Here is a 25,508-nt window from a genome sequence, read left to right as displayed (position 1 = left end):
GGGTCTTAAATTAAACTACTAAAGAGGCTCAACACTGTTTAGCTGCCAAAAGCAGTTGGAATTGAGCCGAAACAGTGTGGTAAGTCTTTAGATAATGGCTAGTGTGTCTGTTTGACCTCTTCCAAATGTCTGTGCTGGCAATAAAAAGAAAAAGTTTCCAATATAAATAGCTAGAGAATAAAAACAATTTGCCAGTAATGTGAAAAAACTTACAGCACCTGGTGTTCCCAGGTGGTCTCCCACCCAAGTACTAACCAGGCCCAACACTTCTTAGCTTCCAAGATCAGACCAGATTGTGCCTATCCAATGTGGTATGGCTGTAGTTGAGATACAGGCACTTTTTTGCCCTCTTCTACTTCTATCACCAGGTAAGCTAATAAAAAAGTTTCCTAACTGTATTGGCTTACTGAAAAAAATCATGTGTTGGTAATGTAAAAAGACCTACAGGACATGATATTAGCAGGGGGTCTTAAATTAAACTACTAAACAGGCTCAACACTGTTTAGCTGCCAAAAGCAGTTGGAATTGGGCCTAAACAGTGTGGCAAGTCTTTAGGTGATGGCTATTGTGTCTGTTTGACCTCTTCCAAATGTCTGTACTGGCAATAAAAAGAAAAAGTTTCCAATTTAAATAGCTAGAGAATAAAAACAATTTGACTGTAATGTGAAAAAACCTACAGCACCTGGTGTTCCCATGTGGTCTCCCACCCAAGTACTAACCAGGCCCAACACTGCTTAGCTTCCAAGATCAGACGAGATTGGGCCTATCCAATGTGGTATGGCTGTAGCTGAGACACAGGCACTTTTTTGCCCTCTTCTACTTCTATCACCAGGTAAGCTAATAAAAAAGTTTCCTAACTGTATTGGCTTACTGAAAAAAATCATGTGTTGGTAATGTAAAAAGACCTACAGGACATGATATTAGCAGGGGGTCTTAAATTAAACTACTAAAGAGGCTCAACACTGTTTAGCTGCCAAAAGCAGTTGGAATTGGGCCTAAACAGTTTGGTAAGTCTTTAGGTGATGGCTATTGTGTCTGTTTGACCTCTTCCAAATGTCTGTACTGGCAATAAAAAGAAAAAGTTTCCTATTTAAATAGCTAGAGAATAAAAACAATTTGCCAGTAATGTGAAAAAGCCTACAGCACCTGGTGTTCCCATGTGGTCTCCCACCCAAGTACTAACCAGGCCCAACACTGCTTAGCTTCCAAGATCAGACGAGATTGGGCCTATCCAATGTGGTATGGCTGTAGGTGAGTTAAAGGCACTTTTTTGCCCTCTTCTACTTCTATCACCAGGTAAGCTAATACAAAAGTTTCCTAACTGTATTGGCTTACTGAAAAAAATCATGTGTTGGTAATGTAAAAAGACCTACAGGACATGATATTAGCAGGGGGTTTTAAATTAAACTACTAAAGAGGCTCAACACTGTTTAGCTGCCAAAAGCAGTTAAAATTGGGCCTAAACAGTGTGGTAAGTCTTTAGGTGATGGCTATTGTGTCTGTTTGACCTCTTCCAAATGTCTGTGCTGGCAATAAAAAGAAAAAGTTTCCTACTTAAATAGCTAGAGAATAAAAACAATTTGCCAGTAATGTGAAAAAACCTACAGCACCTGGTGTTCCCATGTGGTCTCCCACCCAAGTACTAACCAGGCCCAACACTGCTTAGCTTCCAAGATCAGACGAGATTGGGCCTATCCAATGTGGTATGGCTGTAGGTGAGTTAAAGCCACTTTTTTGCCCTCTTCTACTTCTATCACCAGGTAAGCTAATACAAAAGTTTCCTAACTGTATTGGCTTACTGAAAAAAATCATGTGTTGGTAATGTAAAAAGACCTACAGGACATGATATTAGCAGGGGGTCTTAAATTAAACTACAAAAGAGGCTCAACACTGTTTAGCTGCCAAAAGCAGTTGGAATTGAGCCTAAACAGTGTGGTAAGTCTTTAGGTGATGGCTATTGTGTCTGTTTGACCTCTTCCAAATGTCTGTGCTGGCAATAAAAAGAAAAAGTTTCCTACTTAAATAGCTAGAGAATAAAAACAATTTGCCAGTAATGTGAAAAAACCTACAGCACCTGGTGTTCCCATGTGGTCTCCCACCCAAGTACTAACCAGGCCCAACACTGCTTAGCTTCCAAGAACAGACGAGATTGGGCCTATCCAATGTGGTATGGCTGTAGGTGAAATATGGGCACTTTTTTGCCCTCTTCTACTTCTATCACCAGGTAAGCCAATAAAAAAGTTTCCTAACTGTATTGGCTTACTGAAAAAAATCATGTGTTGGTAATGTAAAAAGACCTACAGGACATGATATGGTACTTATGTAGTATCTGGGCTGCCGATTTTTTGATTGTATGCCTTAAGTTAAGGCATACAATCAGATGCGATGCGATGCGATATCGCATCGCATCGCATCGCATGCGACCATCGGATGCGATGACCCGATTTTTCCATAGGAATCAATGTTAAAATGGACTGAGTCCATTTTAACATGGAATTCAATGGGAAAAAGGGGTCCTTTTCATACCCCTACTATCCAAGTGGGCATGGAGTTGGATATAAACCTGTGGCGAGCGCAGCGAGCCACCGAGCCCGAAGCGTGGCGAGCGAAGCGAGCCCCGCGAGGGGACGGTATTCTGTGTCCCCTCGCGGGGCTCGCTACGCTCGCCACGCTTCGGGCTCGGTGGCTCGCTACGCTCGCCACAGGTTTATATCCAACTCCATGCCCACTTGGATAGTAGGGGTATGAAAAGGACCCCTTTTTCCCATTGAATTCCATGTTAAAATGGACTCAGTCCATTTTAACATTGATTCCTATGAAAAAATCGGGTCATCGCATCGCATCGCATCCGATGGTCGCATGCGATGCGATGCGATGTACCCGATTTAGAAATCGGCAGCCCAGATACTACATAAGTACCCTTTTTTGCCCTCTTCTACTTCTATCACCAGGTAAGCTAATACAAAAGTTTCCTAACTGTATTGGCTTACTGAAAAAAATCATGTGTTGGTAATGTAAAAAGACCTACAGGACATGATATTAGCAGGGGGTCTTAAATTAAACTACTAAAGAGGCTCAACACTGTTTAGCTGCCAAAAGCAGTTGGAATTGGGCCTAAACAGTGTGGTAAGTCTTTAGGTGATGGCTATTGTGTCTGTTTGACCTCTTACAAATGTCTGTACTGGCAATAAAAAGAAAAAGTTTCCAATTTAATGAGCTAGAGAATAAAAACAATTTGCCAGTAATGTGAAAAAAACCTACAGCACCTGGTGTTCCCATGTGGTCTCCCACCCAAGTACTAACCAGGCCCAACACTGCTTAGCTTCCAAGATCAAACGAGATTGGGCCTATCCAATGTGGTATGGCTGTAGGTGAGATACAGGCACTTTTTTGCCCTCTTCTACTTCTATCACCAGGTAAGCTAATACAAAAGTTTCCTAACTGTATTGGCTTACTGAAAAAAAATCATGTGTTGGTAATGTAAAAAGACCTACAGGACATGATATTAGCAGGGGGTCTTAAATTAAACTACAAAAGAGGCTCAACACTGTTTAGCTGCCAAAAGCAGTTGGAATTGAGCCTAAACAGTGTGGTAAGTCTTTAGGTGATGGCTAGTGTGTCTGTTTGACCTCTTCCAAATGTCTGTGCTGGCAATAAAAAGAAAAAGTTTCCAATATAAATAGCTAGAGAATAAAAACAATTTGCCAGTAATGTGAAAAAACCTACAGCACCTGGTGTTCCCAGGTGGTCTCCCACCCAAGTACTAACCAGGCCCAACACTGCTTAGCTTCCACGATCAGACGAGATTGGGCCTATCCAATGTGGTATGGCTGAAGGTGAAATACAGGCACTTTTTTGCCCTCTTCTACTTCTATCACCAGGTAAGCTAATACAAAAGTTTCCTAACTGTATTGGCTTACTGAAAAAAATCATGTGTTGGTAAAGTAAAAAGACCTACAGGACATGATATTAGCAGGGGGTCTTAAATTAAACTACAAAAGAGGCTCAACACTGTTTAGCTGCCAAAAGCAGTTGGAATTGAGCCAAAACAGTGTGGTAAGTCTTTAGGTGATGGCTATTGTGTCTGTTTGACCTCTTCCAAATGTCTGTGCTGGCAATAAAAAGAAAAAGTTTCCAATTTAAATAGCTAGAGAATAAAAACAATTTGCCTGTAATGTGAAAAAACCTACAGCACCTGGTGTTCCCATGTGGTCTCCCACCTAAGTACTAACCAGGACCAACACTGCTTAGCTTCCAAGATTAGACGAGATTGGGCCTATCCAATGTGGTATGGCTGTAAGTGAGATACAGGCACTTTTTTGCCCTCTTCTACTTCTATCACCAGGTAAGCTAATAAAAAAGTTTCCTAACTGTATTGGCTTACTTAAAAAAAATCATGTGTTGGTAATGTAAAAAGACCTACAGGACATGATATTAGCAGGGGGTCTTAAATTAAACTACTAAACAGGCTCAACACTGTTTAGCTGCCAAAAGCAGTTGGAATTGGGCCTAAACAGTGTGGTAAGTCTTTAGGTGATGGCTATTGTGTCTGTTTGACCTCTTCCAAATGTCTGTACTGGCAATAAAAAGAAAAAGTTTCCAATTTAAATAGCTAGAGAATAAAAACAATTTGCCTGTAATGTGAAAAAACCTACAGCACCTGGTGTTCCCATGTGGTCTCCCACCCAAGTACTAACCAGGCCCAACACTGCTTAGCTTCCAAGATCAGACGAGATTGGGCCTATCCAATGTGGTATGGCTGTAGGTGAGATACAGGCACTTTTTTGCCCTCTTCTACTTCTATCACCAGGTAAGCTAATAAAAAAGTTTCCTAACTGTATTGGCTTACTGAAAAAAATCATGTGTTGGTAATGTAAAAAGACCTACAGGACATGATATTAGCAGGGGGTCTTAAATTAAACTACTAAAGAGGCTCAACACTGTTTAGCTGCCAAAAGCAGTTGGAATTGAGCCGAAACAGTGTGGTAAGTCTTTAGATAATGGCTAGTGTGTCTGTTTGACCTCTTCCAAATGTCTGTGCTGGCAATAAAAAGAAAAAGTTTCCAATATAAATAGCTAGAGAATAAAAACAATTTGCCAGTAATGTGAAAAAACTTACAGCACCTGGTGTTCCCAGGTGGTCTCCCACCCAAGTACTAACCAGGCCCAACACTTCTTAGCTTCCAAGATCAGACCAGATTGTGCCTATCCAATGTGGTATGGCTGTAGTTGAGATACAGGCACTTTTTTGCCCTCTTCTACTTCTATCACCAGGTAAGCTAATAAAAAAGTTTCCTAACTGTATTGGCTTACTGAAAAAAATCATGTGTTGGTAATGTAAAAAGACCTACAGGACATGATATTAGCAGGGGGTCTTAAATTAAACTACTAAACAGGCTCAACACTGTTTAGCTGCCAAAAGCAGTTGGAATTGGGCCTAAACAGTGTGGCAAGTCTTTAGGTGATGGCTATTGTGTCTGTTTGACCTCTTCCAAATGTCTGTACTGGCAATAAAAAGAAAAAGTTTCCAATTTAAATAGCTAGAGAATAAAAACAATTTGACTGTAATGTGAAAAAACCTACAGCACCTGGTGTTCCCATGTGGTCTCCCACCCAAGTACTAACCAGGCCCAACACTGCTTAGCTTCCAAGATCAGACGAGATTGGGCCTATCCAATGTGGTATGGCTGTAGCTGAGACACAGGCACTTTTTTGCCCTCTTCTACTTCTATCACCAGGTAAGCTAATAAAAAAGTTTCCTAACTGTATTGGCTTACTGAAAAAAATCATGTGTTGGTAATGTAAAAAGACCTACAGGACATGATATTAGCAGGGGGTCTTAAATTAAACTACTAAAGAGGCTCAACACTGTTTAGCTGCCAAAAGCAGTTGGAATTGGGCCTAAACAGTTTGGTAAGTCTTTAGGTGATGGCTATTGTGTCTGTTTGACCTCTTCCAAATGTCTGTACTGGCAATAAAAAGAAAAAGTTTCCTATTTAAATAGCTAGAGAATAAAAACAATTTGCCAGTAATGTGAAAAAGCCTACAGCACCTGGTGTTCCCATGTGGTCTCCCACCCAAGTACTAACCAGGCCCAACACTGCTTAGCTTCCAAGATCAGACGAGATTGGGCCTATCCAATGTGGTATGGCTGTAGGTGAGTTAAAGGCACTTTTTTGCCCTCTTCTACTTCTATCACCAGGTAAGCTAATACAAAAGTTTCCTAACTGTATTGGCTTACTGAAAAAAATCATGTGTTGGTAATGTAAAAAGACCTACAGGACATGATATTAGCAGGGGGTTTTAAATTAAACTACTAAAGAGGCTCAACACTGTTTAGCTGCCAAAAGCAGTTAAAATTGGGCCTAAACAGTGTGGTAAGTCTTTAGGTGATGGCTATTGTGTCTGTTTGACCTCTTCCAAATGTCTGTGCTGGCAATAAAAAGAAAAAGTTTCCTACTTAAATAGCTAGAGAATAAAAACAATTTGCCAGTAATGTGAAAAAACCTACAGCACCTGGTGTTCCCATGTGGTCTCCCACCCAAGTACTAACCAGGCCCAACACTGCTTAGCTTCCAAGATCAGACGAGATTGGGCCTATCCAATGTGGTATGGCTGTAGGTGAGATACAGGCACTTTTTTGCCCTCTTCTACTTCTATCACCAGGTAAGCTAATACAAAAGTTTCCTAACTGTATTGGCTTACTGAAAAAAATCATGTGTTGGTAATGTAATAAGACCTACAGGACATGATATTAGCAGGGGGTCTTAAATTAAACTACTAAAGAGGCTCAACACTGTTTAGCTGCCAAAAGCAGTTGGAATTGGGCCTAAACAGTGTGGTAAGTCTTTAGGTGATGGCTATTGTGTCTGTTTGACCTCTTCCAAATGTCTGTGCTGGCAATAAAAAGAAAAAGTTTCCTATTTAAATAGCTAGAGAATAAAAACAATTTGCCAGTAATGTGAAAAAACCTACAGCACCTGGTGTTCCCATGTGGTCTCCCACCCAAGTACTAACCAGGCCCAACACTGCTTAGCTTCCAAGATCAGATGAGATTAGGCCTATCCAATGTGGTATGGCTGTAGGTGAGTTAAAGCCACTTTTTTGCCCTCTTCTACTTCTATCACCAGGTAAGCTAATAAAAAAGTTTCCTAACTGTATTGGCTTACTGAAAAAAATCATGTGTTGGTAATGTAAAAAGACCTACAGGACATGATATTAGCAGGGAGTCTTAAATTAAACTACTAAAGAGGCCCAACACTGTTTAGCTGCCAAAAGCAGTTGGAATTGAGCCTAAACAGTGTGGTAAGTCTTTAGGTGATGGCTATTGTGTCTGTTTGACCTCTTCCAAATGTCTGTGCTGGCAATAAAAAGAAAAAGTTTCCAATTTAAATAGCTAGAGAATAAAAACAATTTGCCTGTAATGTGAAAAAACCTACAGCACCTGGTGTTCCCATGTGGTCTCCCACCTAAGTACTAACCAGGACCAACACTGCTTAGCTTCCAAGATTAGACGAGATTGGGCCTATCCAATGTGGTATGGCTGTAAGTGAGATACAGGCACTTTTTTGCCCTCTTCTACTTCTATCACCAGGTAAGCTAATAAAAAAGTTTCCTAACTGTATTGGCTTACTTAAAAAAAATCATGTGTTGGTAATGTAAAAAGACCTACAGGACATGATATTAGCAGGGGGTCTTAAATTAAACTACTAAACAGGCTCAACACTGTTTAGCTGCCAAAAGCAGTTGGAATTGGGCCTAAACAGTGTGGTAAGTCTTTAGGTGATGGCTATTGTGTCTGTTTGACCTCTTCCAAATGTCTGTACTGGCAATAAAAAGAAAAAGTTTCCAATTTAAATAGCTAGAGAATAAAAACAATTTGCCTGTAATGTGAAAAAACCTACAGCACCTGGTGTTCCCATGTGGTCTCCCACCCAAGTACTAACCAGGCCCAACACTGCTTAGCTTCCAAGATCAGACGAGATTGGGCCTATCCAATGTGGTATGGCTGTAGGTGAGATACAGGCACTTTTTTGCCCTCTTCTACTTCTATCACCAGGTAAGCTAATAAAAAAGTTTCCTAACTGTATTGGCTTACTGAAAAAAATCATGTGTTGGTAATGTAAAAAGACCTACAGGACATGATATTAGCAGGGGGTCTTAAATTAAACTACTAAAGAGGCTCAACACTGTTTAGCTGCCAAAAGCAGTTGGAATTGAGCCGAAACAGTGTGGTAAGTCTTTAGATAATGGCTAGTGTGTCTGTTTGACCTCTTCCAAATGTCTGTGCTGGCAATAAAAAGAAAAAGTTTCCAATATAAATAGCTAGAGAATAAAAACAATTTGCCAGTAATGTGAAAAAACTTACAGCACCTGGTGTTCCCAGGTGGTCTCCCACCCAAGTACTAACCAGGCCCAACACTTCTTAGCTTCCAAGATCAGACCAGATTGTGCCTATCCAATGTGGTATGGCTGTAGTTGAGATACAGGCACTTTTTTGCCCTCTTCTACTTCTATCACCAGGTAAGCTAATAAAAAAGTTTCCTAACTGTATTGGCTTACTGAAAAAAATCATGTGTTGGTAATGTAAAAAGACCTACAGGACATGATATTAGCAGGGGGTCTTAAATTAAACTACTAAACAGGCTCAACACTGTTTAGCTGCCAAAAGCAGTTGGAATTGGGCCTAAACAGTGTGGCAAGTCTTTAGGTGATGGCTATTGTGTCTGTTTGACCTCTTCCAAATGTCTGTACTGGCAATAAAAAGAAAAAGTTTCCAATTTAAATAGCTAGAGAATAAAAACAATTTGACTGTAATGTGAAAAAACCTACAGCACCTGGTGTTCCCATGTGGTCTCCCACCCAAGTACTAACCAGGCCCAACACTGCTTAGCTTCCAAGATCAGACGAGATTGGGCCTATCCAATGTGGTATGGCTGTAGCTGAGACACAGGCACTTTTTTGCCCTCTTCTACTTCTATCACCAGGTAAGCTAATAAAAAAGTTTCCTAACTGTATTGGCTTACTGAAAAAAATCATGTGTTGGTAATGTAAAAAGACCTACAGGACATGATATTAGCAGGGGGTCTTAAATTAAACTACTAAAGAGGCTCAACACTGTTTAGCTGCCAAAAGCAGTTGGAATTGGGCCTAAACAGTTTGGTAAGTCTTTAGGTGATGGCTATTGTGTCTGTTTGACCTCTTCCAAATGTCTGTACTGGCAATAAAAAGAAAAAGTTTCCTATTTAAATAGCTAGAGAATAAAAACAATTTGCCAGTAATGTGAAAAAGCCTACAGCACCTGGTGTTCCCATGTGGTCTCCCACCCAAGTACTAACCAGGCCCAACACTGCTTAGCTTCCAAGATCAGACGAGATTGGGCCTATCCAATGTGGTATGGCTGTAGGTGAGTTAAAGGCACTTTTTTGCCCTCTTCTACTTCTATCACCAGGTAAGCTAATACAAAAGTTTCCTAACTGTATTGGCTTACTGAAAAAAATCATGTGTTGGTAATGTAAAAAGACCTACAGGACATGATATTAGCAGGGGGTTTTAAATTAAACTACTAAAGAGGCTCAACACTGTTTAGCTGCCAAAAGCAGTTAAAATTGGGCCTAAACAGTGTGGTAAGTCTTTAGGTGATGGCTATTGTGTCTGTTTGACCTCTTCCAAATGTCTGTGCTGGCAATAAAAAGAAAAAGTTTCCTACTTAAATAGCTAGAGAATAAAAACAATTTGCCAGTAATGTGAAAAAACCTACAGCACCTGGTGTTCCCATGTGGTCTCCCACCCAAGTACTAACCAGGCCCAACACTGCTTAGCTTCCAAGATCAGACGAGATTGGGCCTATCCAATGTGGTATGGCTGTAGGTGAGTTAAAGCCACTTTTTTGCCCTCTTCTACTTCTATCACCAGGTAAGCTAATACAAAAGTTTCCTAACTGTATTGGCTTACTGAAAAAAATCATGTGTTGGTAATGTAAAAAGACCTACAGGACATGATATTAGCAGGGGGTCTTAAATTAAACTACAAAAGAGGCTCAACACTGTTTAGCTGCCAAAAGCAGTTGGAATTGAGCCTAAACAGTGTGGTAAGTCTTTAGGTGATGGCTATTGTGTCTGTTTGACCTCTTCCAAATGTCTGTGCTGGCAATAAAAAGAAAAAGTTTCCTACTTAAATAGCTAGAGAATAAAAACAATTTGCCAGTAATGTGAAAAAACCTACAGCACCTGGTGTTCCCATGTGGTCTCCCACCCAAGTACTAACCAGGCCCAACACTGCTTAGCTTCCAAGAACAGACGAGATTGGGCCTATCCAATGTGGTATGGCTGTAGGTGAAATATGGGCACTTTTTTGCCCTCTTCTACTTCTATCACCAGGTAAGCCAATAAAAAAGTTTCCTAACTGTATTGGCTTACTGAAAAAAATCATGTGTTGGTAATGTAAAAAGACCTACAGGACATGATATGGTACTTATGTAGTATCTGGGCTGCCGATTTTTTGATTGTATGCCTTAAGTTAAGGCATACAATCAGATGCGATGCGATGCGATATCGCATCGCATCGCATCGCATGCGACCATCGGATGCGATGACCCGATTTTTCCATAGGAATCAATGTTAAAATGGACTGAGTCCATTTTAACATGGAATTCAATGGGAAAAAGGGGTCCTTTTCATACCCCTACTATCCAAGTGGGCATGGAGTTGGATATAAACCTGTGGCGAGCGCAGCGAGCCACCGAGCCCGAAGCGTGGCGAGCGAAGCGAGCCCCGCGAGGGGACGGTATTCTGTGTCCCCTCGCGGGGCTCGCTACGCTCGCCACGCTTCGGGCTCGGTGGCTCGCTACGCTCGCCACAGGTTTATATCCAACTCCATGCCCACTTGGATAGTAGGGGTATGAAAAGGACCCCTTTTTCCCATTGAATTCCATGTTAAAATGGACTCAGTCCATTTTAACATTGATTCCTATGAAAAAATCGGGTCATCGCATCGCATCGCATCCGATGGTCGCATGCGATGCGATGCGATGTACCCGATTTAGAAATCGGCAGCCCAGATACTACATAAGTACCCTTTTTTGCCCTCTTCTACTTCTATCACCAGGTAAGCTAATACAAAAGTTTCCTAACTGTATTGGCTTACTGAAAAAAATCATGTGTTGGTAATGTAAAAAGACCTACAGGACATGATATTAGCAGGGGGTCTTAAATTAAACTACTAAAGAGGCTCAACACTGTTTAGCTGCCAAAAGCAGTTGGAATTGGGCCTAAACAGTGTGGTAAGTCTTTAGGTGATGGCTATTGTGTCTGTTTGACCTCTTACAAATGTCTGTACTGGCAATAAAAAGAAAAAGTTTCCAATTTAATGAGCTAGAGAATAAAAACAATTTGCCAGTAATGTGAAAAAAACCTACAGCACCTGGTGTTCCCATGTGGTCTCCCACCCAAGTACTAACCAGGCCCAACACTGCTTAGCTTCCAAGATCAAACGAGATTGGGCCTATCCAATGTGGTATGGCTGTAGGTGAGATACAGGCACTTTTTTGCCCTCTTCTACTTCTATCACCAGGTAAGCTAATACAAAAGTTTCCTAACTGTATTGGCTTACTGAAAAAAAATCATGTGTTGGTAATGTAAAAAGACCTACAGGACATGATATTAGCAGGGGGTCTTAAATTAAACTACAAAAGAGGCTCAACACTGTTTAGCTGCCAAAAGCAGTTGGAATTGAGCCTAAACAGTGTGGTAAGTCTTTAGGTGATGGCTAGTGTGTCTGTTTGACCTCTTCCAAATGTCTGTGCTGGCAATAAAAAGAAAAAGTTTCCAATATAAATAGCTAGAGAATAAAAACAATTTGCCAGTAATGTGAAAAAACCTACAGCACCTGGTGTTCCCAGGTGGTCTCCCACCCAAGTACTAACCAGGCCCAACACTGCTTAGCTTCCACGAATAGACGAGATTGGGCCTATCCAATGTGGTATGGCTGAAGGTGAAATACAGGCACTTTTTTGCCCTCTTCTACTTCTATCACCAGGTAAGCTAATACAAAAGTTTCCTAACTGTATTGGCTTACTGAAAAAAATCATGTGTTGGTAAAGTAAAAAGACCTACAGGACATGATATTAGCAGGGGGTCTTAAATTAAACTACAAAAGAGGCTCAACACTGTTTAGCTGCCAAAAGCAGTTGGAATTGAGCCAAAACAGTGTGGTAAGTCTTTAGGTGATGGCTATTGTGTCTGTTTGACCTCTTCCAAATGTCTGTGCTGGCAATAAAAAGAAAAAGTTTCCAATTTAAATAGCTAGAGAATAAAAACAATTTGCCTGTAATGTGAAAAAACCTACAGCACCTGGTGTTCCCATGTGGTCTCCCACCTAAGTACTAACCAGGACCAACACTGCTTAGCTTCCAAGATTAGACGAGATTGGGCCTATCCAATGTGGTATGGCTGTAAGTGAGATACAGGCACTTTTTTGCCCTCTTCTACTTCTATCACCAGGTAAGCTAATAAAAAAGTTTCCTAACTGTATTGGCTTACTTAAAAAAAATCATGTGTTGGTAATGTAAAAAGACCTACAGGACATGATATTAGCAGGGGGTCTTAAATTAAACTACTAAACAGGCTCAACACTGTTTAGCTGCCAAAAGCAGTTGGAATTGGGCCTAAACAGTGTGGTAAGTCTTTAGGTGATGGCTATTGTGTCTGTTTGACCTCTTCCAAATGTCTGTACTGGCAATAAAAAGAAAAAGTTTCCAATTTAAATAGCTAGAGAATAAAAACAATTTGCCTGTAATGTGAAAAAACCTACAGCACCTGGTGTTCCCATGTGGTCTCCCACCCAAGTACTAACCAGGCCCAACACTGCTTAGCTTCCAAGATCAGACGAGATTGGGCCTATCCAATGTGGTATGGCTGTAGGTGAGATACAGGCACTTTTTTGCCCTCTTCTACTTCTATCACCAGGTAAGCTAATAAAAAAGTTTCCTAACTGTATTGGCTTACTGAAAAAAATCATGTGTTGGTAATGTAAAAAGACCTACAGGACATGATATTAGCAGGGGGTCTTAAATTAAACTACTAAAGAGGCTCAACACTGTTTAGCTGCCAAAAGCAGTTGGAATTGAGCCGAAACAGTGTGGTAAGTCTTTAGATAATGGCTAGTGTGTCTGTTTGACCTCTTCCAAATGTCTGTGCTGGCAATAAAAAGAAAAAGTTTCCAATATAAATAGCTAGAGAATAAAAACAATTTGCCAGTAATGTGAAAAAACTTACAGCACCTGGTGTTCCCAGGTGGTCTCCCACCCAAGTACTAACCAGGCCCAACACTTCTTAGCTTCCAAGATCAGACCAGATTGTGCCTATCCAATGTGGTATGGCTGTAGTTGAGATACAGGCACTTTTTTGCCCTCTTCTACTTCTATCACCAGGTAAGCTAATAAAAAAGTTTCCTAACTGTATTGGCTTACTGAAAAAAATCATGTGTTGGTAATGTAAAAAGACCTACAGGACATGATATTAGCAGGGGGTCTTAAATTAAACTACTAAACAGGCTCAACACTGTTTAGCTGCCAAAAGCAGTTGGAATTGGGCCTAAACAGTGTGGCAAGTCTTTAGGTGATGGCTATTGTGTCTGTTTGACCTCTTCCAAATGTCTGTACTGGCAATAAAAAGAAAAAGTTTCCAATTTAAATAGCTAGAGAATAAAAACAATTTGACTGTAATGTGAAAAAACCTACAGCACCTGGTGTTCCCATGTGGTCTCCCACCCAAGTACTAACCAGGCCCAACACTGCTTAGCTTCCAAGATCAGACGAGATTGGGCCTATCCAATGTGGTATGGCTGTAGCTGAGACACAGGCACTTTTTTGCCCTCTTCTACTTCTATCACCAGGTAAGCTAATAAAAAAGTTTCCTAACTGTATTGGCTTACTGAAAAAAATCATGTGTTGGTAATGTAAAAAGACCTACAGGACATGATATTAGCAGGGGGTCTTAAATTAAACTACTAAAGAGGCTCAACACTGTTTAGCTGCCAAAAGCAGTTGGAATTGGGCCTAAACAGTTTGGTAAGTCTTTAGGTGATGGCTATTGTGTCTGTTTGACCTCTTCCAAATGTCTGTACTGGCAATAAAAAGAAAAAGTTTCCTATTTAAATAGCTAGAGAATAAAAACAATTTGCCAGTAATGTGAAAAAGCCTACAGCACCTGGTGTTCCCATGTGGTCTCCCACCCAAGTACTAACCAGGCCCAACACTGCTTAGCTTCCAAGATCAGACGAGATTGGGCCTATCCAATGTGGTATGGCTGTAGGTGAGTTAAAGGCACTTTTTTGCCCTCTTCTACTTCTATCACCAGGTAAGCTAATACAAAAGTTTCCTAACTGTATTGGCTTACTGAAAAAAATCATGTGTTGGTAATGTAAAAAGAACTACAGGACATGATATTAGCAGGGGGTTTTAAATTAAACTACTAAAGAGGCTCAACACTGTTTAGCTGCCAAAAGCAGTTAAAATTGGGCCTAAACAGTGTGGTAAGTCTTTAGGTGATGGCTATTGTGTCTGTTTGACCTCTTCCAAATGTCTGTGCTGGCAATAAAAAGAAAAAGTTTCCTACTTAAATAGCTAGAGAATAAAAACAATTTGCCAGTAATGTGAAAAAACCTACAGCACCTGGTGTTCCCATGTGGTCTCCCACCCAAGTACTAACCAGGCCCAACACTGCTTAGCTTCCAAGATCAGACGAGATTGGGCCTATCCAATGTGGTATGGCTGTAGGTGAGTTAAAGCCACTTTTTTGCCCTCTTCTACTTCTATCACCAGGTAAGCTAATACAAAAGTTTCCTAACTGTATTGGCTTACTGAAAAAAATCATGTGTTGGTAATGTAAAAAGACCTACAGGACATGATATTAGCAGGGGGTCTTAAATTAAACTACAAAAGAGGCTCAACACTGTTTAGCTGCCAAAAGCAGTTGGAATTGAGCCTAAACAGTGTGGTAAGTCTTTAGGTGATGGCTATTGTGTCTGTTTGACCTCTTCCAAATGTCTGTGCTGGCAATAAAAAGAAAAAGTTTCCTACTTAAATAGCTAGAGAATAAAAACAATTTGCCAGTAATGTGAAAAAACCTACAGCACCTGGTGTTCCCATGTGGTCTCCCACCCAAGTACTAACCAGGCCCAACACTGCTTAGCTTCCAAGAACAGACGAGATTGGGCCTATCCAATGTAGTATGGCTGTAGGTGAAATATGGGCACTTTTTTGCCCTCTTCTACTTCTATCACCAGGTAAGCCAATAAAAAAGTTTCCTAACTGTATTGGCTTACTGAAAAAAATCATGTGTTGGTAATGTAAAAAGACCTACAGGACATGATATGGTACTTATGTAGTATCTGGGCTGCCGATTTTTTGATTGTATGCCTTAAGTTAAGGCATACAATCAGATGCGATGCGATGCGATATCGCATCGCATCGCATCGCATGCGACCATCGGATGCGATGACCCGATTTTTCCATAGGAATCAATGTTAAAATGGACTGAGTCCATTTTAACATGGAATTCAATGGGAAAAAGGGGTCCTTTTCATACCCCTACTATCCAAGTGGGCATGGAGTTGGATATAAACCTGTGGCGAGCGCAGCGAGCCACCGAGCCCGAAGCGTGGCGAGCGAAGCGAGCCCCGCGAGGGGACGGTATTCTGTGTCCCCTCGCGGGGCTCGCTACGCTCGCCACGCTTCGGGCTCGGTGGCTCGCTACGCTCGCCACAGGTTTATATCCAACTCCATGCCCACTTGGATAGTAGGGGTATGAAAAGGACCCCTTTTTCCCATTGAATTCCATGTTAAAATGGACTCAGTCCATTTTAACATTGATTCCTATGAAAAAATCGGGTCATCGCATCGCATCGCATCCGATGGTCGCATGCGATGCGATGCGATGTACCCGATTTAGAAATCGGCAGCCCAGATACTACATAAGTACCCTTTTTTGCCCTCTTCTACTTCTATCACCAGGTAAGCTAATACAAAAGTTTCCTAACTGTATTGGCTTACTGAAAAAAATCATGTGTTGGTAATGTAAAAAGACCTACAGGACATGATATTAGCAGGGGGTCTTAAATTAAACTACTAAAGAGGCTCAACACTGTTTAGCTGCCAAAAGCAGTTGGAATTGGGCCTAAACAGTGTGGTAAGTCTTTAGGTGATGGCTATTGTGTCTGTTTGACCTCTTACAAATGTCTGTACTGGCAATAAAAAGAAAAAGTTTCCAATTTAATGAGCTAGAGAATAAAAACAATTTGCCAGTAATGTGAAAAAAACCTACAGCACCTGGTGTTCCCATGTGGTCTCCCACCCAAGTACTAACCAGGCCCAACACTGCTTAGCTTCCAAGATCAAACGAGATTGGGCCTATCCAATGTGGTATGGCTGTAGGTGAGATACAGGCACTTTTTTGCCCTCTTCTACTTCTATCACCAGGTAAGCTAATACAAAAGTTTCCTAACTGTATTGGCTTACTGAAAAAAAATCATGTGTTGGTAATGTAAAAAGACCTACAGGACATGATATTAGCAGGGGGTCTTAAATTAAACTACAAAAGAGGCTCAACACTGTTTAGCTGCCAAAAGCAGTTGGAATTGAGCCTAAACAGTGTGGTAAGTCTTTAGGTGATGGCTAGTGTGTCTGTTTGACCTCTTCCAAATGTCTGTGCTGGCAATAAAAAGAAAAAGTTTCCAATATAAATAGCTAGAGAATAAAAACAATTTGCCAGTAATGTGAAAAAACCTACAGCACCTGGTGTTCCCAGGTGGTCTCCCACCCAAGTACTAACCAGGCCCAACACTGCTTAGCTTCCACGATCAGACGAGATTGGGCCTATCCAATGTGGTATGGCTGAAGGTGAAATACAGGCACTTTTTTGCCCTCTTCTACTTCTATCACCAGGTAAGCTAATACAAAAGTTTCCTAACTGTATTGGCTTACTGAAAAAAATCATGTGTTGGTAAAGTAAAAAGACCTACAGGACATGATATTAGCAGGGGGTCTTAAATTAAACTACAAAAGAGGCTCAACACTGTTTAGCTGCCAAAAGCAGTTGGAATTGAGCCAAAACAGTGTGGTAAGTCTTTAGGTGATGGCTATTGTGTCTGTTTGACCTCTTCCAAATGTCTGTGCTGGCAATAAAAAGAAAAAGTTTCCAATTTAAATAGCTAGAGAATAAAAACAATTTGCCAGTAATGTGAAAAAACCTACAGCACCTGGTGTTCCCAGGTGGTCTCCCACCCAAGTACTAACCAGGCCCAACACTGCTTAGCTTCCAAGATCAGACGAGATTGGGCCTATCCAATGTGGTATGGCTGTAGGTGAGATACAGGCACTTTTTTGCCCTCTTCTACTTCTATCACCAGGTAAGCTAATAAAAAAGTTTCCTAACTGTATTGGCTTACTTAAAAAAAATCATGTGTTGGTAATGTAAAAAGACCTACAGGACATGATATTAGCAGGGGGTCTTAAATTAAACTAGTAAACAGGCTCAACACTGTTTAGCTGCCAAAAGCAGTTGGAATTGGGCCTAAACAGTGTGGTAAGTCTTTAGGTGATGGCTATTGTGTCTGTTTGACCTCTTCCAAATGTCTGTACTGGCAATAAAAAGAAAAAGTTTCCAATTTAAATAGCTAGAGAATAAAAACAATTTGCCTGTAATGTGAAAAAACCTACAGCACCTGGTGTTCCCATGTGGTCTCCCACCCAAGTACTAACCAGGCCCAACACTGCTTAGCTTCTAAGATCAGACGAGATTGGGCCTATCCAATGTGGTATAGAGGGTGAGTTAAAGACACTTTTTTGCCCTCTTCTACTTCTATCACCAGGTAAGCTAATACAAAAGTTTCCTAACTGTATTGGCTTACTGAAAAAAATCATGTGTTGGTAATGTAAAAAGACCTACAGGACATGATATTAGCAGGGGGTCTTAAATTAAACTACTAAAGAGGCTCAACACTGTTTAGCTGCCAAAAGCAGTTGGAATTGGGCCTAAACAGTGTGGTAAGTCTTTAGGTGATGGCTATTGTGTCTGTTTGACCTCTTCCAAATGTCTGTGCTGGCAATAAAAAGAAAAAGTTTCATATTTAAATAGCTAGAGAATAAAAACAATTTGCCAGTAATGTGAAAAAACCTACAGCACCTGGTGTTCCCATGTGGTCTCCCACCCAAGTACTAACCAGGCCCAACACTGCTTAGCTTCCAAGATCAGATGAGATTGGGCCTATCCAATGTGGTATGGCTGTAGGCGAGTTAAAGCCACTTTTTTGCCCTCTTCTACTTCTATCACCAGGTAAGCTAATACAAAAGTTTCCTAACTGTATTGGCTTACTGAAAAAAATCATGTGTTGGTAATGTAAAAAGACCTACAGGACATGATATTAGCAGGGGGTCTTAAATTAAACTACAAAAGAGGCTCAACACTGTTTAGCTGCCAAAAGCAGTTGGAATTGAGCCTAAACAGTGTGGTAAGTCTTTAGGTGATGGCTATTGTGTCTGTTTGACCTCTTCCAAATGTCTGTGCTGGCAATAAAAAGAAAAAGTTTCCAATTTAATGAGCTAGAGAATAAAAACAATTTGCCAGTAATGTGAAAAAAACCTACAGCACCTGGTGTTCCCATGTGGTCTCCCACCCAAGTACTAACCAGGCCCAACACTGCTTAGCTTCCAAGATCAAACGAGATTGGGCCTATCCAATGTGGTATGGCTGTAGGTGAGATACAGGCACTTTTTTGCCCTCTTCTACTTCTATCACCAGGTAAGCTAATACAAAAGTTTCCTAACTGTATTGGCTTACTGAAAAAAAATCATGTGTTGGTAATGTAAAAAGACCTACAGGACATGATATTAGCAGGGGGTCTTAAATTAAACTACAAAAGAGGCTCAACACTGTTTAGCTGCCAAAAGCAGTTGGAATTGAGCCTAAACAGTGTGGTAAGTCTTTAGGTGATGGCTAGTGTGTCTGTTTGACCTCTTCCAAATGTCTGTGCTGGCAATAAAAAGAAAAAGTTTCCAATATAAATAGCTAGAGAATAAAAACAATTTGCCAGTAATGTGAAAAAACCTACAGCACCTGGTGTTCCCAGGTGGTCTCCCACCCAAGTACTAACCAGGCCCAACACTGCTTAGCTTCCACGATCAGACGAGATTGGGCCTATCCAATGTGGTATGGCTGAAGGTGAAATACAGGCACTTTTTTGCCCTCTTCTACTTCTATCACCAGGTAAGCTAATACAAAAGTTTCCTAACTGTATTGGCTTACTGAAAAAAATCATGTGTTGGTAAAGTAAAAAGACCTACAGGACATGATATTAGCAGGGGGTCTTAAATTAAACTACAAAAGAGGCTCAACACTGTTTAGCTGCCAAAAGCAGTTGGAATTGAGCCAAAACAGTGTGGTAAGTCTTTAGGTGATGGCTATTGTGTCTGTTTGACCTCTTCCAAATGTCTGTGCTGGCAATAAAAAGAAAAAGTTTCCAATTTAAATAGCTAGAGAATAAAAACAATTTGCCAGTAATGTGAAAAAACCTACAGCACCTGGTGTTCCCAGGTGGTCTCCCACCCAAGTACTAACCAGGCCCAACACTGCTTAGCTTCCAAGATCAGACGAGATTGGGCCTATCCAATGTGGTATGGCTGTAGGTGAGATGCAGGCACTTTTTTGCCCTCTTCTACTTCTATCACCAGGTAAGCTAATAAAAAAGTTTCCTAACTGTATTGGCTTACTTAAAAAAAATCATGTGTTGGTAATGTAAAAAGACCTACAGGACATGATATTAGCAGGGGGTCTTAAATTAAACTAGTAAACAGGCTCAACACTGTTTAGCTGCCAAAAGCAGTTGGAATTGGGCCTAAACAGTGTGGTAAGTCTTTAGGTGATGGCTATTGTGTCTGTTTGACCTCTTCCAAATGTCTGTACTGGCAATAAAAAGAAAAAGTTTCCAATTTAAATAGCTAGAGAATAAAAACAATTTGCCTGTAATGTGAAAAAACCTACAGCACCTGGTGTTCCCATGTGGTCTCCCACCCAAGTACTAACCAGGCCCAACACTGCTTAGCTTCTAAGATCAGACGAGATTGGGCCTATCCAATGTGGTATAGAGGGTGAGTTAAAGACACTTTTTTGCCCTCTTCTACTTCTATCACCAGGTAAGCTAATACAAAAGTTTCCTAACTGTATTGGCTTACTGAAAAAAATCATGTGTTGGTAATGTAAAAAGACCTACAGGACATGATATTAGCAGGGGGTCTTAAATTAAACTACTAAAGAGGCTCAACACTGTTTAGCTGCCAAAAGCAGTTGGAATTGGGCCTAAACAGTGTGGTAAGTCTTTAGGTGATGGCTATTGTGTCTGTTTGACCTCTTCCAAATGTCTGTGCTGGCAATAAAAAGAAAAAGTTTCCAATTTAAATAGCTAGAGAATAAAAACAATTTGCCAGTAATGTGAAAAAACCTACAGCACCTGGTGTTCCCAGGTGGTCTCCCACCCAAGTACTAACCAGGCCCAACACTGCTTAGCTTCCAAGATCAGACGAGATTGGGCCTATCCAATGTGGTATGGCTGTAGGTGAGATACAGGCACTTTTTTGCCCTCTTCTACTTCTATCACCAGGTAAGCTAATAAAAAAGTTTCCTAACTGTATTGGCTTACTTAAAAAAAATCATGTGTTGGTAATGTAAAAAGACCTACAGGACATGATATTAGCAGGGGGTCTTAAATTAAACTAGTAAACAGGCTCAACACTGTTTAGCTGCCAAAAGCAGTTGGAATTGGGCCTAAACAGTGTGGTAAGTCTTTAGGTGATGGCTATTGTGTCTGTTTGACCTCTTCCAAATGTCTGTACTGGCAATAAAAAGAAAAAGTTTCCAATTTAAATAGCTAGAGAATAAAAACAATTTGCCTGTAATGTGAAAAAACCTACAGCACCTGGTGTTCCCATGTGGTCTCCCACCCAAGTACTAACCAGGCCCAACACTGCTTAGCTTCTAAGATCAGACGAGATTGGGCCTATCCAATGTGGTATAGAGGGTGAGTTAAAGACACTTTTTTGCCCTCTTCTACTTCTATCACCAGGTAAGCTAATACAAAAGTTTCCTAACTGTATTGGCTTACTGAAAAAAATCATGTGTTGGTAATGTAAAAAGACCTACAGGACATGATATTAGCAGGGGGTCTTAAATTAAACTACTAAAGAGGCTCAACACTGTTTAGCTGCCAAAAGCAGTTGGAATTGGGCCTAAACAGTGTTTATAAGTCTTTAGGTGATGGCTATTGTGTCTGTTTGACCTCTTCCAAATGTCTGTGCTGGCAATAAAAAGAAAAAGTTTCATATTTAAATAGCTAGAGAATAAAAACAATTTGCCAGTAATGTGAAAAAACCTACAGCACCTGGTGTTCCCATGTGGTCTCCCACCCAAGTACTAACCAGGCCCAACACTGCTTAGCTTCCAAGATCAGATGAGATTGGGCCTATCCAATGTGGTATGGCTGTAGGCGAGTTAAAGCCACTTTTTTGCCCTCTTCTACTTCTATCACCAGGTAAGCTAATACAAAAGTTTCCTAACTGTATTGGCTTACTGAAAAAAATCATGTGTTGGTAATGTAAAAAGACCTACAGGACATGATATTAGCAGGGGGTCTTAAATTAAACTACAAAAGAGGCTCAACACTGTTTAGCTGCCAAAAGCAGTTGGAATTGAGCCTAAACAGTGTGGTAAGTCTTTAGGTGATGGCTATTGTGTCTGTTTGACCTCTTCCAAATGTCTGTGCTGGCAATAAAAAGAAAAAGTTTCCAATTTAATGAGCTAGAGAATAAAAACAATTTGCCAGTAATGTGAAAAAAACCTACAGCACCTGGTGTTCCCATGTGGTCTCCCACCCAAGTACTAACCAGGCCCAACACTGCTTAGCTTCCAAGATCAAACGAGATTGGGCCTATCCAATGTGGTATGGCTGTAGGTGAGATACAGGCACTTTTTTGCCCTCTTCTACTTCTATCACCAGGTAAGCTAATACAAAAGTTTCCTAACTGTATTGGCTTACTGAAAAAAAATCATGTGTTGGTAATGTAAAAAGACCTACAGGACATGATATTAGCAGGGGGTCTTAAATTAAACTACAAAAGAGGCTCAACACTGTTTAGCTGCCAAAAGCAGTTGGAATTGAGCCTAAACAGTGTGGTAAGTCTTTAGGTGATGGCTAGTGTGTCTGTTTGACCTCTTCCAAATGTCTGTGCTGGCAATAAAAAGAAAAAGTTTCCAATATAAATAGCTAGAGAATAAAAACAATTTGCCAGTAATGTGAAAAAAACCTACAGCACCTGGTGTTCCCAGGTGGTCTCCCACCCAAGTACTAACCAGGCCCAACACTGCTTAGCTTCCACGATCAGACGAGATTGGGCCTATCCAATGTGGTATGGCTGAAGGTGAAATACAGGCACTTTTTTGCCCTCTTCTACTTCTATCACCAGGTAAGCTAATACAAAAGTTTCCTAACTGTATTGGCTTACTGAAAAAAATCATGTGTTGGTAAAGTAAAAAGATCTACAGGACATGATATTAGCAGGGGGTCTTAAATTAAACTACAAAAGAGGCTCAACACTGTTTAGCTGCCAAAAGCAGTTGGAATTGAGCCAAAACAGTGTGGTAAGTCTTTAGGTGATGGCTATTGTGTCTGTTTGACCTCTTCCAAATGTCTGTGCTGGCAATAAAAAGAAAAAGTTTCCAATTTAAATAGCTAGAGAATAAAAACAATTTGCCAGTAATGTGAAAAAACCTACAGCACCTGGTGTTCCCAGGTGGTCTCCCACCCAAGTACTAACCAGGCCCAACACTGCTTAGCTTCCAAGATCAGACGAGATTGGGCCTATCCAATGTGGTATGGCTGTAGGTGAGATACAGGCACTTTTTTGCCCTCTTCTACTTCTATCACCAGGTAAGCTAATAAAAAAGTTTCCTAACTGTATTGGCTTACTTAAAAAAAATCATGTGTTGGTAATGTAAAAAGACCTACAGGACATGATATTAGCAGGGGGTCTTAAATTAAACTAGTAAACAGGCTCAACACTGTTTAGCTGCCAAAAGCAGTTGGAATTGGGCCTAAACAGTGTGGTAAGTCTTTAGGTGATGGCTATTGTGTCTGTTTGACCTCTTCCAAATGTCTGTACTGGCAATAAAAAGAAAAAGTTTCCAATTTAAATAGCTAGAGAATAAAAACAATTTGCCTGTAATGTGAAAAAACCTACAGCACCTGGTGTTCCCATGTGGTCTCCCACCCAAGTACTAACCAGGCCCAACACTGCTTAGCTTCTAAGATCAGACGAGATTGGGCCTATCCAATGTGGTATAGAGGGTGAGTTAAAGACACTTTTTTGCCCTCTTCTACTTCTATCACCAGGTAAGCTAATACAAAAGTTTCCTAACTGTATTGGCTTACTGAAAAAAATCATGTGTTCGTAATGTAAAAAGACCTACAGGACATGATATTAGCAGGGGGTCTTAAATTAAACTACTAAAGAGGCTCAACACTGTTTAGCTGCCAAAAGCAGTTGGAATTGGGCCTAAACAGTGTGGTAAGTCTTTAGGTGATGGCTATTGTGTCTGTTTGACCTCTTCCAAATGTCTGTGCTGGCAATAAAAAGAAAAAGTTTCATATTTAAATAGCTAGAGAATAAAAACAATTTGCCAGTAATGTGAAAAAACCTACAGCACCTGGTGTTCCCATGTGGTCTCCCACCCAAGTACTAACCAGGCCCAACACTGCTTAGCTTCCAAGATCAGATGAGATTGGGCCTATCCAATGTGGTATGGCTGTAGGCGAGTTAAAGCCACTTTTTTGCCCTCTTCTACTTCTATCACCAGGTAAGCTAATACAAAAGTTTCCTAACTGTATTGGCTTACTGAAAAAAATCATGTGTTGGTAATGTAAAAAGACCTACAGGACATGATATTAGCAGGGGGTCTTAAATTAAACTACAAAAGAGGCTCAACACTGTTTAGCTGCCAAAAGCAGTTGGAATTGAGCCTAAACAGTGTGGTAAGTCTTTAGGTGATGGCTATTGTGTCTGTTTGACCTCTTCCAAATGTCTGTGCTGGCAATAAAAAGAAAAAGTTTCCAATATAAATAGCTAGAGAATAAAAACAATTTGCCAGTAATGTGAAAAAAACTACAGCACCTGGTGTTCGCAGGTGGTCTCCCACCCAAGTACTAACCAGGCCCAACACTGCTTAGCTTCCAAGATCAGACGAGATTGGGCCTATCCAATGTGGTATGGCTGTAGGTGAAATACAGGCACTTTTTTGCCCTCTTCTACTTCTATCACCAGGTAAGCTAATACAAAAGTTTCCTAACTGTATTGGCTTACTGAAAAAAATCATGTGTTGGTAAAGTAAAAAGACCTACAGGACATGATATGAGCAGGGGGTCTTAAATTAAACTACAAAAGAGGCTCAACACTGTTTAGCTGCCAAAAGCAGTTGGAATTGAGCCTAAACAGTGTGGTAAGTCTTTAGGTGATGGCTATTGTGTCTGTTTGACCTCTTCCAAATGTCTGTGCTGGCAATAAAAAGAAAAAGTTTCCAATTTAAATAGCTAGAGAATAAAAATAATTTGCCAGTAATGTGAAAAAACCTACAGCACCTGGTGTTCCCAGGTGGTCTCCCACCCAAGTACTAACCAGGCCCAACACTGCTTAGCTTCCAAGATCAGACAAGATTGGGCCTATCCAATGTGGTATGGCTGTAGGTGAGATACAGGCACTTTTTTGCCCTCTTCTACTTCTATCACCAGGTAAGCTAATAAAAAAGTTTCCTAACTGTATTGGCTTACTTAAAAAAAATCATGTGTTGGTAATGTAAAAAGACGTACAGGACATGATATTAGCAGGGGGTCTTAAATTAAACTACTAAACAGGCTCAACACTGTTTAGCTGCCAAAAGCAGTTGGAATTGGGCCTAAACAGTGTGGTAAGTCTTTATGTGATGGCTATTGTGTCTGTTTGACCTCTTCCAAATGTCTGTACTGGCAATAAAAAGAAAAAGTTTCCAATTTAAATAGCTAGAGAATAAAAACAATTTGCCTGTAATGTGAAAAAACCTACAGCACCTGGTGTTCCCATGTGGTCTCCCACCAAAGTACTAACCAGGCCCAACACTGCTTAGCTTCCAAGATCAGACGAGATTGGGCCTATCCAATGTGGTATGGCTATAGGTGAGATACAGGCACTTTTTTGCCCTCTTCTACTTCTATCACCAGGTAAGCTAATAAAAAAGTTTCCTAACTGTATTGGCTTACTGAAAAAAATCATGTGTTGGTAATGTAAAAAGACCTACAGGACATGATATTAGCAGGGGGTCTTAAATTAAACTACTAAAGAGGCTCAACACTGTTTAGCTGCCAAAAGCAGTTGGAATTGGGCCTAAACAGTGTGGTAAGTCTTTAGGTGATGGCTATTGTGTCTGTTTGACCTC

At 40.6% G+C, this 25,508-nt stretch overlaps 38 non-coding genes and 12 pseudogenes across 38 annotated transcripts; all 50 read right to left on the bottom strand.

The window, feature by feature from the left end:
• Nucleotides 1-206: 206 nt before the first annotated feature.
• LOC146011491 (5S ribosomal RNA) lies at nt 207-325 on the bottom strand (annotated as a pseudogene).
• Nucleotides 326-670: 345 nt separating this feature from the next.
• On the bottom strand, nt 671-789 carry LOC146015583 (5S ribosomal RNA). Its single transcript, XR_014448500.1, has one exon. It is a non-coding gene; the product is annotated as a 5S ribosomal RNA (ribosomal RNA).
• Nucleotides 790-1,134: 345 nt separating this feature from the next.
• LOC146014793 (5S ribosomal RNA) lies at nt 1,135-1,253 on the bottom strand. The gene has a single exon (XR_014447736.1). It is a non-coding gene; the product is annotated as a 5S ribosomal RNA (ribosomal RNA).
• A 345-nt stretch (nt 1,254-1,598) lies between these two features.
• LOC146010770 (5S ribosomal RNA) lies at nt 1,599-1,717 on the bottom strand. Its single transcript, XR_014444872.1, has one exon. It is a non-coding gene; the product is annotated as a 5S ribosomal RNA (ribosomal RNA).
• A 345-nt stretch (nt 1,718-2,062) lies between these two features.
• On the bottom strand, nt 2,063-2,181 carry LOC146015603 (5S ribosomal RNA). The gene has a single exon (XR_014448520.1). It is a non-coding gene; the product is annotated as a 5S ribosomal RNA (ribosomal RNA).
• Nucleotides 2,182-3,254: 1,073 nt separating this feature from the next.
• On the bottom strand, nt 3,255-3,373 carry LOC146014119 (5S ribosomal RNA). The gene has a single exon (XR_014447074.1). It is a non-coding gene; the product is annotated as a 5S ribosomal RNA (ribosomal RNA).
• Nucleotides 3,374-3,719: 346 nt separating this feature from the next.
• On the bottom strand, nt 3,720-3,838 carry LOC146017526 (5S ribosomal RNA). Its single transcript, XR_014450395.1, has one exon. It is a non-coding gene; the product is annotated as a 5S ribosomal RNA (ribosomal RNA).
• A 345-nt stretch (nt 3,839-4,183) lies between these two features.
• Nucleotides 4,184-4,302, bottom strand: LOC146011071 (5S ribosomal RNA; annotated as a pseudogene).
• Nucleotides 4,303-4,648: 346 nt separating this feature from the next.
• On the bottom strand, nt 4,649-4,767 carry LOC146010757 (5S ribosomal RNA). The gene has a single exon (XR_014444870.1). It is a non-coding gene; the product is annotated as a 5S ribosomal RNA (ribosomal RNA).
• A 345-nt stretch (nt 4,768-5,112) lies between these two features.
• Nucleotides 5,113-5,231, bottom strand: LOC146011490 (5S ribosomal RNA; annotated as a pseudogene).
• A 345-nt stretch (nt 5,232-5,576) lies between these two features.
• LOC146015582 (5S ribosomal RNA) lies at nt 5,577-5,695 on the bottom strand. Its single transcript, XR_014448499.1, has one exon. It is a non-coding gene; the product is annotated as a 5S ribosomal RNA (ribosomal RNA).
• Nucleotides 5,696-6,040: 345 nt separating this feature from the next.
• Nucleotides 6,041-6,159, bottom strand: LOC146014792 (5S ribosomal RNA). The gene has a single exon (XR_014447735.1). It is a non-coding gene; the product is annotated as a 5S ribosomal RNA (ribosomal RNA).
• Nucleotides 6,160-6,504: 345 nt separating this feature from the next.
• LOC146010745 (5S ribosomal RNA) lies at nt 6,505-6,623 on the bottom strand. Its single transcript, XR_014444869.1, has one exon. It is a non-coding gene; the product is annotated as a 5S ribosomal RNA (ribosomal RNA).
• Nucleotides 6,624-6,968: 345 nt separating this feature from the next.
• LOC146014201 (5S ribosomal RNA) lies at nt 6,969-7,087 on the bottom strand. Its single transcript, XR_014447153.1, has one exon. It is a non-coding gene; the product is annotated as a 5S ribosomal RNA (ribosomal RNA).
• A 345-nt stretch (nt 7,088-7,432) lies between these two features.
• LOC146011070 (5S ribosomal RNA) lies at nt 7,433-7,551 on the bottom strand (annotated as a pseudogene).
• A 346-nt stretch (nt 7,552-7,897) lies between these two features.
• LOC146010734 (5S ribosomal RNA) lies at nt 7,898-8,016 on the bottom strand. The gene has a single exon (XR_014444868.1). It is a non-coding gene; the product is annotated as a 5S ribosomal RNA (ribosomal RNA).
• A 345-nt stretch (nt 8,017-8,361) lies between these two features.
• On the bottom strand, nt 8,362-8,480 carry LOC146011489 (5S ribosomal RNA; annotated as a pseudogene).
• Nucleotides 8,481-8,825: 345 nt separating this feature from the next.
• On the bottom strand, nt 8,826-8,944 carry LOC146015581 (5S ribosomal RNA). The gene has a single exon (XR_014448498.1). It is a non-coding gene; the product is annotated as a 5S ribosomal RNA (ribosomal RNA).
• A 345-nt stretch (nt 8,945-9,289) lies between these two features.
• LOC146014790 (5S ribosomal RNA) lies at nt 9,290-9,408 on the bottom strand. Its single transcript, XR_014447734.1, has one exon. It is a non-coding gene; the product is annotated as a 5S ribosomal RNA (ribosomal RNA).
• Nucleotides 9,409-9,753: 345 nt separating this feature from the next.
• On the bottom strand, nt 9,754-9,872 carry LOC146010722 (5S ribosomal RNA). The gene has a single exon (XR_014444867.1). It is a non-coding gene; the product is annotated as a 5S ribosomal RNA (ribosomal RNA).
• A 345-nt stretch (nt 9,873-10,217) lies between these two features.
• Nucleotides 10,218-10,336, bottom strand: LOC146015602 (5S ribosomal RNA). Its single transcript, XR_014448519.1, has one exon. It is a non-coding gene; the product is annotated as a 5S ribosomal RNA (ribosomal RNA).
• A 1,073-nt stretch (nt 10,337-11,409) lies between these two features.
• Nucleotides 11,410-11,528, bottom strand: LOC146014118 (5S ribosomal RNA). The gene has a single exon (XR_014447073.1). It is a non-coding gene; the product is annotated as a 5S ribosomal RNA (ribosomal RNA).
• Nucleotides 11,529-11,874: 346 nt separating this feature from the next.
• Nucleotides 11,875-11,993, bottom strand: LOC146011402 (5S ribosomal RNA; annotated as a pseudogene).
• Nucleotides 11,994-12,338: 345 nt separating this feature from the next.
• LOC146011068 (5S ribosomal RNA) lies at nt 12,339-12,457 on the bottom strand (annotated as a pseudogene).
• Nucleotides 12,458-12,803: 346 nt separating this feature from the next.
• LOC146010711 (5S ribosomal RNA) lies at nt 12,804-12,922 on the bottom strand. Its single transcript, XR_014444866.1, has one exon. It is a non-coding gene; the product is annotated as a 5S ribosomal RNA (ribosomal RNA).
• Nucleotides 12,923-13,267: 345 nt separating this feature from the next.
• Nucleotides 13,268-13,386, bottom strand: LOC146011488 (5S ribosomal RNA; annotated as a pseudogene).
• A 345-nt stretch (nt 13,387-13,731) lies between these two features.
• On the bottom strand, nt 13,732-13,850 carry LOC146015580 (5S ribosomal RNA). Its single transcript, XR_014448497.1, has one exon. It is a non-coding gene; the product is annotated as a 5S ribosomal RNA (ribosomal RNA).
• Nucleotides 13,851-14,195: 345 nt separating this feature from the next.
• LOC146014788 (5S ribosomal RNA) lies at nt 14,196-14,314 on the bottom strand. Its single transcript, XR_014447732.1, has one exon. It is a non-coding gene; the product is annotated as a 5S ribosomal RNA (ribosomal RNA).
• A 345-nt stretch (nt 14,315-14,659) lies between these two features.
• Nucleotides 14,660-14,778, bottom strand: LOC146010700 (5S ribosomal RNA). The gene has a single exon (XR_014444865.1). It is a non-coding gene; the product is annotated as a 5S ribosomal RNA (ribosomal RNA).
• Nucleotides 14,779-15,123: 345 nt separating this feature from the next.
• Nucleotides 15,124-15,242, bottom strand: LOC146016961 (5S ribosomal RNA). The gene has a single exon (XR_014449839.1). It is a non-coding gene; the product is annotated as a 5S ribosomal RNA (ribosomal RNA).
• A 1,073-nt stretch (nt 15,243-16,315) lies between these two features.
• Nucleotides 16,316-16,434, bottom strand: LOC146014117 (5S ribosomal RNA). Its single transcript, XR_014447072.1, has one exon. It is a non-coding gene; the product is annotated as a 5S ribosomal RNA (ribosomal RNA).
• A 346-nt stretch (nt 16,435-16,780) lies between these two features.
• LOC146017525 (5S ribosomal RNA) lies at nt 16,781-16,899 on the bottom strand. The gene has a single exon (XR_014450394.1). It is a non-coding gene; the product is annotated as a 5S ribosomal RNA (ribosomal RNA).
• Nucleotides 16,900-17,244: 345 nt separating this feature from the next.
• On the bottom strand, nt 17,245-17,363 carry LOC146013728 (5S ribosomal RNA). The gene has a single exon (XR_014446697.1). It is a non-coding gene; the product is annotated as a 5S ribosomal RNA (ribosomal RNA).
• A 346-nt stretch (nt 17,364-17,709) lies between these two features.
• On the bottom strand, nt 17,710-17,829 carry LOC146011665 (5S ribosomal RNA; annotated as a pseudogene).
• Nucleotides 17,830-18,170: 341 nt separating this feature from the next.
• LOC146013980 (5S ribosomal RNA) lies at nt 18,171-18,289 on the bottom strand. Its single transcript, XR_014446940.1, has one exon. It is a non-coding gene; the product is annotated as a 5S ribosomal RNA (ribosomal RNA).
• A 346-nt stretch (nt 18,290-18,635) lies between these two features.
• LOC146014116 (5S ribosomal RNA) lies at nt 18,636-18,754 on the bottom strand. Its single transcript, XR_014447071.1, has one exon. It is a non-coding gene; the product is annotated as a 5S ribosomal RNA (ribosomal RNA).
• A 346-nt stretch (nt 18,755-19,100) lies between these two features.
• Nucleotides 19,101-19,219, bottom strand: LOC146017524 (5S ribosomal RNA). The gene has a single exon (XR_014450393.1). It is a non-coding gene; the product is annotated as a 5S ribosomal RNA (ribosomal RNA).
• A 345-nt stretch (nt 19,220-19,564) lies between these two features.
• LOC146013716 (5S ribosomal RNA) lies at nt 19,565-19,683 on the bottom strand. The gene has a single exon (XR_014446686.1). It is a non-coding gene; the product is annotated as a 5S ribosomal RNA (ribosomal RNA).
• Nucleotides 19,684-20,029: 346 nt separating this feature from the next.
• Nucleotides 20,030-20,149, bottom strand: LOC146011664 (5S ribosomal RNA; annotated as a pseudogene).
• A 341-nt stretch (nt 20,150-20,490) lies between these two features.
• LOC146013705 (5S ribosomal RNA) lies at nt 20,491-20,609 on the bottom strand. The gene has a single exon (XR_014446675.1). It is a non-coding gene; the product is annotated as a 5S ribosomal RNA (ribosomal RNA).
• A 346-nt stretch (nt 20,610-20,955) lies between these two features.
• On the bottom strand, nt 20,956-21,075 carry LOC146011661 (5S ribosomal RNA; annotated as a pseudogene).
• Nucleotides 21,076-21,417: 342 nt separating this feature from the next.
• LOC146013979 (5S ribosomal RNA) lies at nt 21,418-21,536 on the bottom strand. Its single transcript, XR_014446939.1, has one exon. It is a non-coding gene; the product is annotated as a 5S ribosomal RNA (ribosomal RNA).
• Nucleotides 21,537-21,882: 346 nt separating this feature from the next.
• LOC146014115 (5S ribosomal RNA) lies at nt 21,883-22,001 on the bottom strand. Its single transcript, XR_014447070.1, has one exon. It is a non-coding gene; the product is annotated as a 5S ribosomal RNA (ribosomal RNA).
• Nucleotides 22,002-22,348: 347 nt separating this feature from the next.
• Nucleotides 22,349-22,467, bottom strand: LOC146017523 (5S ribosomal RNA). Its single transcript, XR_014450392.1, has one exon. It is a non-coding gene; the product is annotated as a 5S ribosomal RNA (ribosomal RNA).
• Nucleotides 22,468-22,812: 345 nt separating this feature from the next.
• Nucleotides 22,813-22,931, bottom strand: LOC146013693 (5S ribosomal RNA). The gene has a single exon (XR_014446664.1). It is a non-coding gene; the product is annotated as a 5S ribosomal RNA (ribosomal RNA).
• A 346-nt stretch (nt 22,932-23,277) lies between these two features.
• Nucleotides 23,278-23,397, bottom strand: LOC146011663 (5S ribosomal RNA; annotated as a pseudogene).
• Nucleotides 23,398-23,738: 341 nt separating this feature from the next.
• On the bottom strand, nt 23,739-23,857 carry LOC146013978 (5S ribosomal RNA). The gene has a single exon (XR_014446938.1). It is a non-coding gene; the product is annotated as a 5S ribosomal RNA (ribosomal RNA).
• Nucleotides 23,858-24,202: 345 nt separating this feature from the next.
• On the bottom strand, nt 24,203-24,321 carry LOC146015966 (5S ribosomal RNA). Its single transcript, XR_014448873.1, has one exon. It is a non-coding gene; the product is annotated as a 5S ribosomal RNA (ribosomal RNA).
• A 345-nt stretch (nt 24,322-24,666) lies between these two features.
• On the bottom strand, nt 24,667-24,785 carry LOC146015436 (5S ribosomal RNA). The gene has a single exon (XR_014448357.1). It is a non-coding gene; the product is annotated as a 5S ribosomal RNA (ribosomal RNA).
• Nucleotides 24,786-25,131: 346 nt separating this feature from the next.
• LOC146014800 (5S ribosomal RNA) lies at nt 25,132-25,250 on the bottom strand. The gene has a single exon (XR_014447743.1). It is a non-coding gene; the product is annotated as a 5S ribosomal RNA (ribosomal RNA).
• Between the last annotated feature and the right edge of the window lie 258 nt (nt 25,251-25,508).

This window comes from Crinia signifera, chromosome 6, assembly GCF_055691185.1.
Source record: "Crinia signifera chromosome 6, ASM5569118v1, whole genome shotgun sequence".
NCBI classification, from domain to species: domain Eukaryota; kingdom Metazoa; phylum Chordata; class Amphibia; order Anura; family Myobatrachidae; genus Crinia; species Crinia signifera.
Note: the sequence above shows the minus strand (reverse complement) of the source record. Positions and strands in the feature narration are given on the sequence as shown.